The sequence below is a fragment of the Cervus elaphus genome, chromosome 32, assembly GCF_910594005.1.
Source record: "Cervus elaphus chromosome 32, mCerEla1.1, whole genome shotgun sequence".
Taxonomy (NCBI): domain Eukaryota; kingdom Metazoa; phylum Chordata; class Mammalia; order Artiodactyla; family Cervidae; genus Cervus; species Cervus elaphus.
Genome location: NC_057846.1, coordinates 37,718,033 through 37,728,549, shown reverse-complemented (window position 1 = coordinate 37,728,549; position 10,517 = coordinate 37,718,033). Strand labels below are relative to the sequence as shown.

General features: G+C 43.7%; 1 non-coding gene across 1 annotated transcript; it reads left to right on the top strand.

Moving 5' to 3' along the window:
- The first annotated feature begins 618 nt into the window (after window positions 1-618).
- Window positions 619-691, top strand: TRNAC-GCA. Its single transcript has one exon. It is a non-coding gene; the product is annotated as a tRNA-Cys (tRNA).
- Window positions 692-10,517: the final 9,826 nt, after the last annotated feature.

The window sequence follows — 10,517 nt, the reverse complement described above, 5'->3', positions numbered from 1 at the left end:
AAGGATTTTTCCTATATTTTCTCCTAGAAGTTTTATAGTTTCAGGTTTTACATTTAAATCTTTAATCTATTTTGAGTTGAGTTTTTGTGAGCTGTATAAGACAGGAGTCTAGTTTCACTCTTTTCAATGTGAAAATCGAGCTTTCCTGACACCATTTATTGAAGACATTTTCTTTTCTCCATCAAGTATTCTTGGCTCCCTTGTCAAATATTTGTTGTTCAATTGTTAAGTCATGTCTGACTTCTCACAACCCCATGGACTGCAGCACACCAGGCTGCCCTGTCCTTCACTATCTCCCAGAGTTTGCTCAAACTCATGTCCATTGAGTCGGTGATGCCATCTAACCATCTCATCCTCTGCAGCCCCCTTCTTTTGCCTTCAGTCTTTCCCAACATCAGGATCTTTTCCAACGAGCCGGATCTTTGCTTCAGGTGGCCAAAGTATTGGAGCTTCAGCATCAGTCCTTCCAATGAATATTCAAGATTGGTTTCCTTTAGGATTTGACTAGTTTGATCTCTTTGCAAGCTAAGGGACTCTCAAGAGTCTTCTCCAGCGCTGCAATTTGAAGTGTCAATTCTTCAGCACTCAGCTTTATTTATGATGCAACTCTCAAAGATTTTCCTGGTGGCTCAGTTGGTAAAGAATCTGCCTGCAATGCAGGAGACCCAGGTTCAATCCCTGGGTCAGGAAGATCCCCTGGAGAAGGAAATGGCACTCCACTCCAGTATTCTTGCCTGACGAATACCATGGACAGAGGAGCCAGGTGAGATACTGTCCATTGGGTTGCAAAGAGTCGGGCACGATTGAGCGACTAACATTTTCTTACATTCATACATGACTACTGGAAAAACCATAGCTTTGACTATACCAATCTTTGTCAGCAAAGTGATGTCTCTGCTTTTTAATATGCTGTCTAGGTTTGCCATAGCTTTCCTTTCGAGGAGCAAGAATCTTTTAGTTTCATGGCTGCAGTCACTGTCTGCAGTGATTTTGGAGCCCACAAAAAGAAAATCTGTCACTGCTTCCACTTTTTCTCCTTCTGTTTGCCATGAAGTGATGGGACCAGATGCCATGATCTTAGTTTTCTGAATGTTGAGTTTTAAACCAGCTTTTTCACTATCCTTTTCCACCCTCATCAAGAGGCTCTTTAGTTCCTCTTCCCTTACTGCCATTAGAGTGGTATCATCTGCATGTCTGAGTTGTTGATATTTCTTCTGGCAATTCTGATTCCAGCTTGGTTTCATCCAGCCCAGGATTTCTCATGATGTACTCTGCATATAAGTTAAATAAGCAGGGTGACAGTATATAGCCTTGTACTCCTTTCCCAATTTTGAACCAGGTCATTGTTCCATGTCCAGTTCTAACTGTTGCTTCTTGGCCTGCATATAGGTTTCTCAGGCAGAAGGTAAGGTGGTGTGGTATTCCTATCTCTTTAAGAATTTTCTAGTTTTTTGTGATTCACATTGTCAAATATTAGTTCACCATATATGCATGGGTTTATAGTTCACAATACTGCATTTATATTTGAAGTTTGCAAAGATTGTAGATCTTAAAATTCCTCATCACAAGAAAAAAAGTTGTAACTGTGAGAGGTGATAGATATTAACTAAACCTATTGCGATGATCTTTTTGTAATATATATTGGGTTGGCCAAAACATTCTTTCTGGTTTTTCCATAACATTGTATAGAAACCCAAACCAACTTTTTGACCAATCCAATACATTTAACAAGTTGTCATGTTGCACATCTTAAGCATATGCAGTGATGTCATATATCCATTATATAACTGGAATAATGAAAAAAACAAAACAAAACCACACCACTTTAAGGTTTAATCTGTCCTGCAGGGAAGGGATCACCTTAAATGTCATTATTTCAAAATCACTTAAACCTTGGAATATCTTTTGGAAAGGTGATTGAGAAAAATAAATAGTAAAAAAAACAATTACTAAAAGTGTTTATATAGTCAATGTAAAAAATTGTGAAAGTAGAGGTGATTTGGGGGCCCCCTGCTGACTTAGAGTAAAACAACCCTGGGAAGAAGAATCAGCCTGAAGAGCAACTCTGGAGATAAATGGAAGGAGATGCAACAGTTCTCACAGAAGTGGCTCATTGCCCGGATGAAGAGGATCTCTTCAAGTGTTCATGATCACTGAGAGTGCACATCAGGAGACGTTAAGTGAAAAGAGAAAAGGGGAAATATCTTCCTTTGTCAACTGATGCCTTGTTGGGGGGATAAAGTTGGAAGGATGGGTCCACAGTGCATGGTTTGGGTCCAGTCGCTTCCATCCACTGTTTCTGAATCAGCTTGTTCTCACTACAGTGAAATGTTACATTAAATTCCCATCAGCACAGACTCTCAACCAGCAGCCTGTGAATGCCACAGTCAGCCCAGTGGGAATAGAAATGCAAGACCGCACTCGCCCCATCAGTCAAGATATTAAAAATTACAGTGTATTGATGGTGTCATAAGATAAGCAGTATGTAAGGCTATACTGTATGTAAGGATATTTCTATAGGATAGGTCCTATAGAAACCACATGCTGAGTGGATGCAAGAAAGCCACTCTTGCGGGTCCAGAGCCCACTACTAACCTAGCATGGTGTTTCCTTTGATGGGAAATTAGCCGTGTAAGTTTGCAAAAATGACGCAGACAGAATCACTCCCAGAGGGTGAACAACATAAAAAACACACAGAATTGGACATGTTGGGGCAGAGACCCATATATTTCTCTCTCAATATTTCTATCTACATGCAGAATGATATGTGCTATAGGTTGAGTATTTATGCTGGCCTGAAATGCACATGTTCAAGTTCTAATCTCAATGTGACTATACCTGGAGACAGGGCCAGTCAGCAGAAGAAAATCCCACATGCTCACATACATGGAAATGTGCAGTAAAATGCCACGTGAAATAGAAATCATCACCATTGTCATGGGTGATGCTCATAAAGGCGTCCTTTGCTGTGGGCACAAGGGTAAGTGCCATTTGTAGATTAGCTCATTCAATCATTATTACAACTCTAGGGGATAGAAGGGGCTCCCCTCTTAGCTCAGTTGGTAAAGAATCTGCCTGCAATGCAGAACACCTGGGTTCAGTTCCTGGGCCAGGAAGATCCTCTGTAGAAGGAAATGGCAACCGACTCCAGTGTTCTTGCCTGGAGAATCCCATGGACAGAGGAACCTGGTGGGCCACAGTCCACAGAGTCACAAGAGATGGACTCAACTTAGCGACTAAACCACCACCACCGCCAGGAGACAGGACTATTATTATTCTCATTTGAAGATGAAAATGGAGGCTTAGAGGGATCAGGTCGCTTGGGGGATAGATGGCAGGACACCCCTGACCAACAGGCAGAGTATGGGACTCAGTCTCTTACTAGTCAACACAAGGCTTGGGCTTTTCTGGCGGCTCAGTGGTAAAGAAACTGCCTGCCAATGCAGGAGACGTGGGTTCGATCCTTGGGTCAGGAAGATCCTCTGGAGTAGAAAATGGTGACTAACTCCAATATTTTTGCCTGGGAAATCCCATAGAGAGAGGAGCCTGACAGGCTTCAGTCCATGGGGTTGCAAAAGAATTGGACACAAATGAGCAAATAAACAACAACATCCAAGGTCCAGCTATTATTTTCAGGCCTTTGGAACATTTGTCTTTAGACCCCTTTAGAACATACGTAATGTAAAATATATTACCTTGCATCATGCAGGTTTTTCTTTTTTTTTTTTTTATGGAATTGGGTTCATGTAGGCTAATAGCTTGAAGTGACAAGCTGAAAGATCTAATTTAGAACTTTCCAGCTGATTTTGTGATTCAGATCATTGTACCACTAGCCCAGTCTTTTATGCAGAATGATGAGGATGTCAGGAAAATGTGTGATGGTCAAACTGGAGACACCACCAAGTACAACCCAAAGACATCAGTGTCAAAGCAACAGGACACGGGGTTTATCACACATCACGTACATTGTGGATCATGTTGGTCCCACTTGAAGACCTTTCATTGGACTTGGACTTGCTCATTGCTTTGGAGTAATCAGGCATGAACATTTTATTTTCTCCTAGCTAACCAGAATATCAACACCTGCTAAAAAATCAGGAAAGAAAAAAACTGGCTCCATATTGGGCTGACCTTTGTCAAATTCTCAAGAGGTTGGAAACCTGCCTCTTTCTGCTACTAACCTGCTTCCTTCTGCAAAGAAATAGTGCAGCCTTAAACCTATAAGGACATTGAAAACAGTTTTATATTTCTTACAAACCACTGATCCAGAGACACTGTCTACCCTTGGTCACTAAGAAGCTGACTTATTCAAGGCTCACGTGATGTATGATGTGTGTGCCTGCTCCGTTGCTCAGTCGTGTCCGACTCTGCGACTCTATGGACTATAGCCCGCCAGGCTCCTCTGTCCATGGGATTCTCCAGGCAAGAATACTGCAGTGGGTTGCCATTTCCTCCTCCAGGGATTGAGGAGGATCTTCCTGACCCAGGGATTGAACCCAGGTCTCCTGCATTGGCAGGTGGATTCTTTAACACTGAACCACTTGGGAAGCCAGACTTGTGTGACAGAAGGGGCTTTTTTATACCCAGAGAGCAGGGAGGGACCAGTTATGGTTCTCTTAGGCAGAAATTCCTCCCAAAGTTTGCAGAGACCTTTTTGATAGGAGGGGGTGCATCCATCGTCCAGATAAGAGGAAAAAGAAGGATGTCACTGCATCAGGATTCTACGAAGGTATCATAAGGAAGATTGTGGCTGGAAAAGTAGAACTAAGCATAAGCAAAATGACTTCGAGTGGAGGTATCAGCTCTTCTTTCTATTAGCAACACACACAGAGAGAGCTGGGCCATGCTTGTCGCCATCAGGGGACGCTCTCCATGTTCACCCCTCAGGCACGGGAACCTCCCGTTAGCTACAAAGTGCATTTCCTCCCATTTTCTGCAGCACAAAGTAATATCAGATTTTGTGTCAGTGGTGCTAATGGTGACAGATGTCCCTAACGGGGTCCTGTTTGTGGGTGAGGAGGGGTTATTACTGTCATTATTTCTTCCTCGTCAAGTGCTTGCTACAAACTAGGTGCCATATGGGATGGCGAGCTCCTCCCCGTCCTGCCGGGCCCAGCACGATTGTGCGCGGACGATGCTGAACGGAGATGCTCCCTGGGGTGGCTCAAGCCAGCGAACGGCTTTGACGCACTTTGGGCTGACAGCGTGATTTGCAGCCATTCTCCGTGATGCCTCAGAGCCACTTCAAATCTTTGTCAGATGCCAACCCGGTGGGGACAAGCTGACTTTGGTCTCTTTATTTGTTCCTTTGGGAAGCTCAACATTCAGCCCCCGTGGACTATTTCCTGAGAGTTCAAATCTGCGCTGGCATGAGGTGAAGGGCAAGAGATAAGGAGCAGGCATCTTCTGGTTCCTTGAATTAAAAGGAGCTTCTTCTGACTGTACAATGCTGCAGACTTAGAAACACTGGGCATAAGACAACACTAAGTGACACTGATCAGATACCTGTGTTACAGGCATTTGTGGAGGCACCTTACGGATGTCATCTCATTTAATCCACAATCGTGTGTTCCAATAGAAGGGATGACTGTTGCCTTCATAAGACCTGGGAGGTTAAGGATGGGGTCCAAGTAACCTGGTAGCTCAGCTGGTAAGGAATCAGCCTGCAATGCAGGAGACCCCAGTTCGATTCCTGGGTCAGGAAGATCTGCTGGAGAAGGGATAGGCTATTCACTCCAGTATTCTTGGGCTTCCCTGGTGGCTTAGCTGGTAAAGAATCCACCTGCAATGTAGGACACCTGGGTTCAATCCTTGGGTTGGGAAGATCCCCTGGAGAAGGGAAAGGTTACCCACTCTCATATTCTGGCCTGGAGAATTCCATGGACTATATAGTCCATGGGGTCACAAAGAGTTGGACACGACTGAGCGACTTTCACTTTCACTTTCACCCTACCTGTGGTCACACAGATGGTAAGCTGCAGAGGCAAGTTATGAATCCAAGCCTTCTGGCTGTTTCCAGAGTCTACTGGGTAATTTGTAGTTTCCATAGGCTTTGAACATTTTGGACAAGATATTTCTGTTGCTGAATTCATAGGACCTCAATTTCATAAATAGTCTTCAATTAAAGTAATGAATGCTCATCATGCTCTCTGCAGTCAATTTCTTGTTGTGATGTAAGAAAATTCAGGGACCCTCCTGTTGAAATACTGGATCTGACCTCATTACATAGTCATGGCTCACACTTTTTTAAAAAAAGCAATTCTATTTCTCCAGACATCACAATCTGTATCTGAGAGGCTGTCTGAAAGAGCCTTATTATGGCAGCTTGTTGCTGACAAGTAATACACTATTGCCATCTATTGTAATGGAGAGTAAGTTGATTTACTGCAAAGGATAGTGAGTTAATAGGAAACATTCAGTATGCAGCTGGGAACTGCAGTTCATTGCTTCTGTCCACAAGAATTTCTCGATAGCTTGGGGCGACCCGGGTGCCTGCTCTCACGGATAGTATTTGACCTGAAGAAACTCAAATCTCACTCACTCAAGGGTCATGAATCCTATTCACTGATGAAGAGGCTATGGGAGATAAAGCAATTCTTCGCCTCTCTTTCTTTAAACTCAAAGAGAAACATTAGTAGCATCTTTTGCCAAAGCAGCCTTTTGCAGAAGATTTCATTCCAATAGCAGCATTGGAGTAAGTGAGGCTGGGATTAAGCTCCTAGGGGCTTCCCAGCTTGACAGTGAAAGAAATGACCTCTTGTCCTTCCCCATCAGCACCATTTCTTATTCCCCAAAGAGATGCAAATAGCCCTTCACTGATTTCGGAGGGCTGTCTGCTGTATCTCATTGTCATCCTTCCTTCTAAGCTGATCAGAAAGCCTTAGGGGGCCATGATACCCACTTCATTTCCTGCTGGTCTTAAATAAATCTGTGATCTGCCGGTGGGTCGGCGCTGGGATCATTCACAGCTAACATCCCGGGGTTCCTCATTTCCGATCTGCCATGGAGCTGGCCAGAGAATGCTGCCCATCTCTGGAAAGCGCAGCAAGGCAGTCAGCATCATTAGCCATTCAGCCTGTGGCTGTTGAAAATTTGGCACATGCAAGCAAGTCTCAAATAGTGTCAGTTCTTTTAGGAAATTAACTTGAATCCCTTTCTATTTGTCTGACCCCTTTGGCTTGCTGTCTCTTGCCCTGTGCCAGGAGAACATGACACTTTACTTTGGTATCACTCTGTTCTGTCTGCTTTCCCAGACTTGGTGCATGTCTGGGTATCATCAGAAACTCCCACGTTGGTTACATCAGTTTCTACTTCTTTCTTCTTGGTTCTTCCCATGACTCCTAAGGGAAGCAGGATAGACTCCATGAATTGTTGGCTGGTCGTGGTTTAGTCGCTAAGTTGTGTCCAACTCTTGTGACCCTGTGGACTGTAGCCCACCAGGCTCCTCTGTCCAGGGGATTCTCCAGGCAAGAATACTGGAGCGGGTTGCCATTTCCTTCTCCAGGGGATTTTCTCTACCCAGGGATCAAACCCAGGTCTCCTGCATTGCAAGGGGATTCTTTACTGACTGAGCCACTAGGGAAGCCCCCAGTGAATTGTTAGAACTTCCCAATTGTGTTTTCCACAGCAATTTTGAAATTTAGAAGGTTAAAAGAATGCATTTATGCTTCTGTGAGGCAACATGGAATAACTTGCTTAGAATTCCTGTGCAAGAGATCCTCTCTAAACCACACAGAGAACAGTGCATGTGCTTGGGACACCTGGCTCTCTGGTTTGCCTCACTGAGCTCCTGCTCAGTCACTCTTCAGTTCAACAAATCCTACTGATCTCAAACTACAAGCCAGGCATGGAGATGTGCACTGGGGTGCAAAGATGAGTGAGAAATGGTATTTATTCTTAATGGATTTATGGAGACAGAAAAGATACACAGATGCCTCCAGTGGACTATTTCAGGAACATGCAGAAGTGTGCATGGCCTGGAAGGGGGCTTTGGAAAATTTCCTGGAGGAGAAGATATCTGAGCTAGAACTTGAAGCTAGGCAGGAGTAAGAGGAGTAAAGAATGACAGAGCAAAGAACTCAACCAAATTCCAGAGACCAACTTTGGTGTAAAGCCAACACAAGAGTTTGGTATCACTTGAGTGTAAAGTGTTTAGCAGGCAGACCTTCAAAAGATAATTGTCACATAAAAATATGATGTGTACAAGCACCACCTCAGATGCCTAGAAGAATCTGGTGGTCTTGCCCACATCCCTACCTCTAGTAACTTAGAGTCCAGAAGTGTGATAGTATCATTGGATTCTTCTTTTTACCAAACCAAAAAACTATGGATGGTGGCACAGACATATTAAAATATCTGAAAGCCCCCTGGACAACAAGCAGATCAAATAAGTCAATCCTAAAGGAAATCAACCCTGGATATTCATTGGAAGTACTGATGCTGAAGCTCCAATACTTTGGCCACTTGATGAGAAGATCTGACTCATTTGAAAAGACCCTGATGTTGGGAAAGATTGAGGGCAGGAGGAGAAGGGGGTGACAGAGGATGAGATAGTTGGAAAGCATCATTGAGTCAATGGACATGAGTTTGAGCAAATTCTGGGAGATGGTGAAGGACAGGGAAGGCTGGTGTGCTGTAGTCCATGGGATCACAAAGAGTCAGACACGACTTAACGACTGAACAACAACAAGCCTAGGATTAGAAAGCATCATGAGAAAAGAAAATGATTGGGACAACTTGTGTGTAGCCTTTATCCAGGCCACCTTAATTCCCTCAGATGTAGCCAATGATATTACCTCTTGCAAACTCATCAAAGATTCCACTGCCTAATTTGACAAGGATCCACTTTCTGTGGTTTGGGTGATATAATCAGCATGATGCTGAGGTTGAAGCTCCAATACTTTGGCCACCTGATGCGAGGAGCTGATTCTTTAGACCCTGATGCTGGGAAAGACTGAAGGCAGGAGAAGAAGAGGCTGACAGAGGACAAGATGGTCGGATGGCTTCTGTCCATGAGGCCATGGACATGGACATGATGTTGATGGACATGAGTTGGAGCAAGCTCCAGAAGTTGGTAAAAGACAGGGAAGCCTGCCGTGCTGCAGTCCATGGGATCGCAAAGAGTCAGACATGACTGAGCAACAGAAAAACAACAAATCAGCATGAAGATGAACTTGCTGCATGTCCCATATGGGTATGTGTCATTTCTCTCCCCGTCTTTGGAATCTATTCTTGCTAGAATAGTCCCTCAATGTGGCTCTTGCTCCAGATAGGGGTACAGTAGGAAATAAAAATCAACTAGACATGAAGTTCTAAACCTGGTGGTAACATCCAGTGGGCATAAGGCAAAGTCTGAGGTGCATTTTAGGATTTTAGAAGGCTATCTCTCTCTGTCTGCAACCAGCAGAGAAAATACTCCATCAATTCAGCAACTGCCTCTTCTAACAGAATTGCCCTTTGTTCCTGCTTTAATCAGTGAATTGGACTCTCTTTTAGGCTTAAATAACAATGCTCATATCATCTAGGTATAGTCTAATACAGCAAAAAGGAAATCAGCAAAAATTATCAAGATAACCAAGAGTTATTATCCAAGCTACTTAAAGAAAACTATATCTGCTCAGCCTTTAGCAGATCTGGAATTTTAATATCTGTGTGAGGGGGAAAGATACAGAATTTGAGGTAGGCAAAAATGTCTGATAAGAAGAAAATGTATACCTTGTAGAATTATATTCAGTTTGTGAACAAAATTTTGTAGCACTTAGATCATTTACTCCCTTGTAAGAAAGCTCAGAAATCCTAGTTCATGGGGAATTTCACCTGTGCTGAAGTCCTAGAGAACTTACGTATTCATGACATCCCATTTATTGAACTGTTTTTTATCTCTTGTATTGCCATTTAACTTTTCCTGGGTTCATAAGAGGTGGCTCAGCAGAGGAGAAAGAAGATGGGTTTTAAAGAGAGAACAAATCTGGATTTGAATTGGATAAAACAGCCTGAATTGCCCATTTTCCAGCTGTGTGCAGGGGTGCAATTAGATAACAATTCTGAGTCTCAGTTGCTTCATCTTTAATATAGGAATAGTGATACTTTCCTGGATTCTTAGGGTTTCCTGGGTGGCTCAGATGGTAAAGAACCTACCTGCAATGTAGGCGTCCCAGGTTCGATCTCTGGGTCTGGGTTGTTACGAGAATAGAATAAAATATACCCATAATATCTGGCATGGGAATTGGTGTTCATTTAACTATGACTATTATTTCATTTTAGCCATGGAAAATGATTTTAAGCTCTCAGTCCACTTGCCTTGGGGAAGCCAGCGCCCATGTGAGAAGTTTGTCTACACCAAGAGTTCGGCCGTGCAGCAAAGGAGGCAAGGTGGAAGGCCGTGTGCAGAAAGCAAGAGGCTGAGGGCAACCACCTGGCCATCCCCCAGCCACGTCAGCAGACCCAGCTCAGGCACCACCCTGGAGGGAAGGAGCCTCTGGAGGACTCCAGCCTCATGGCCATGTGATTCCTGCTGC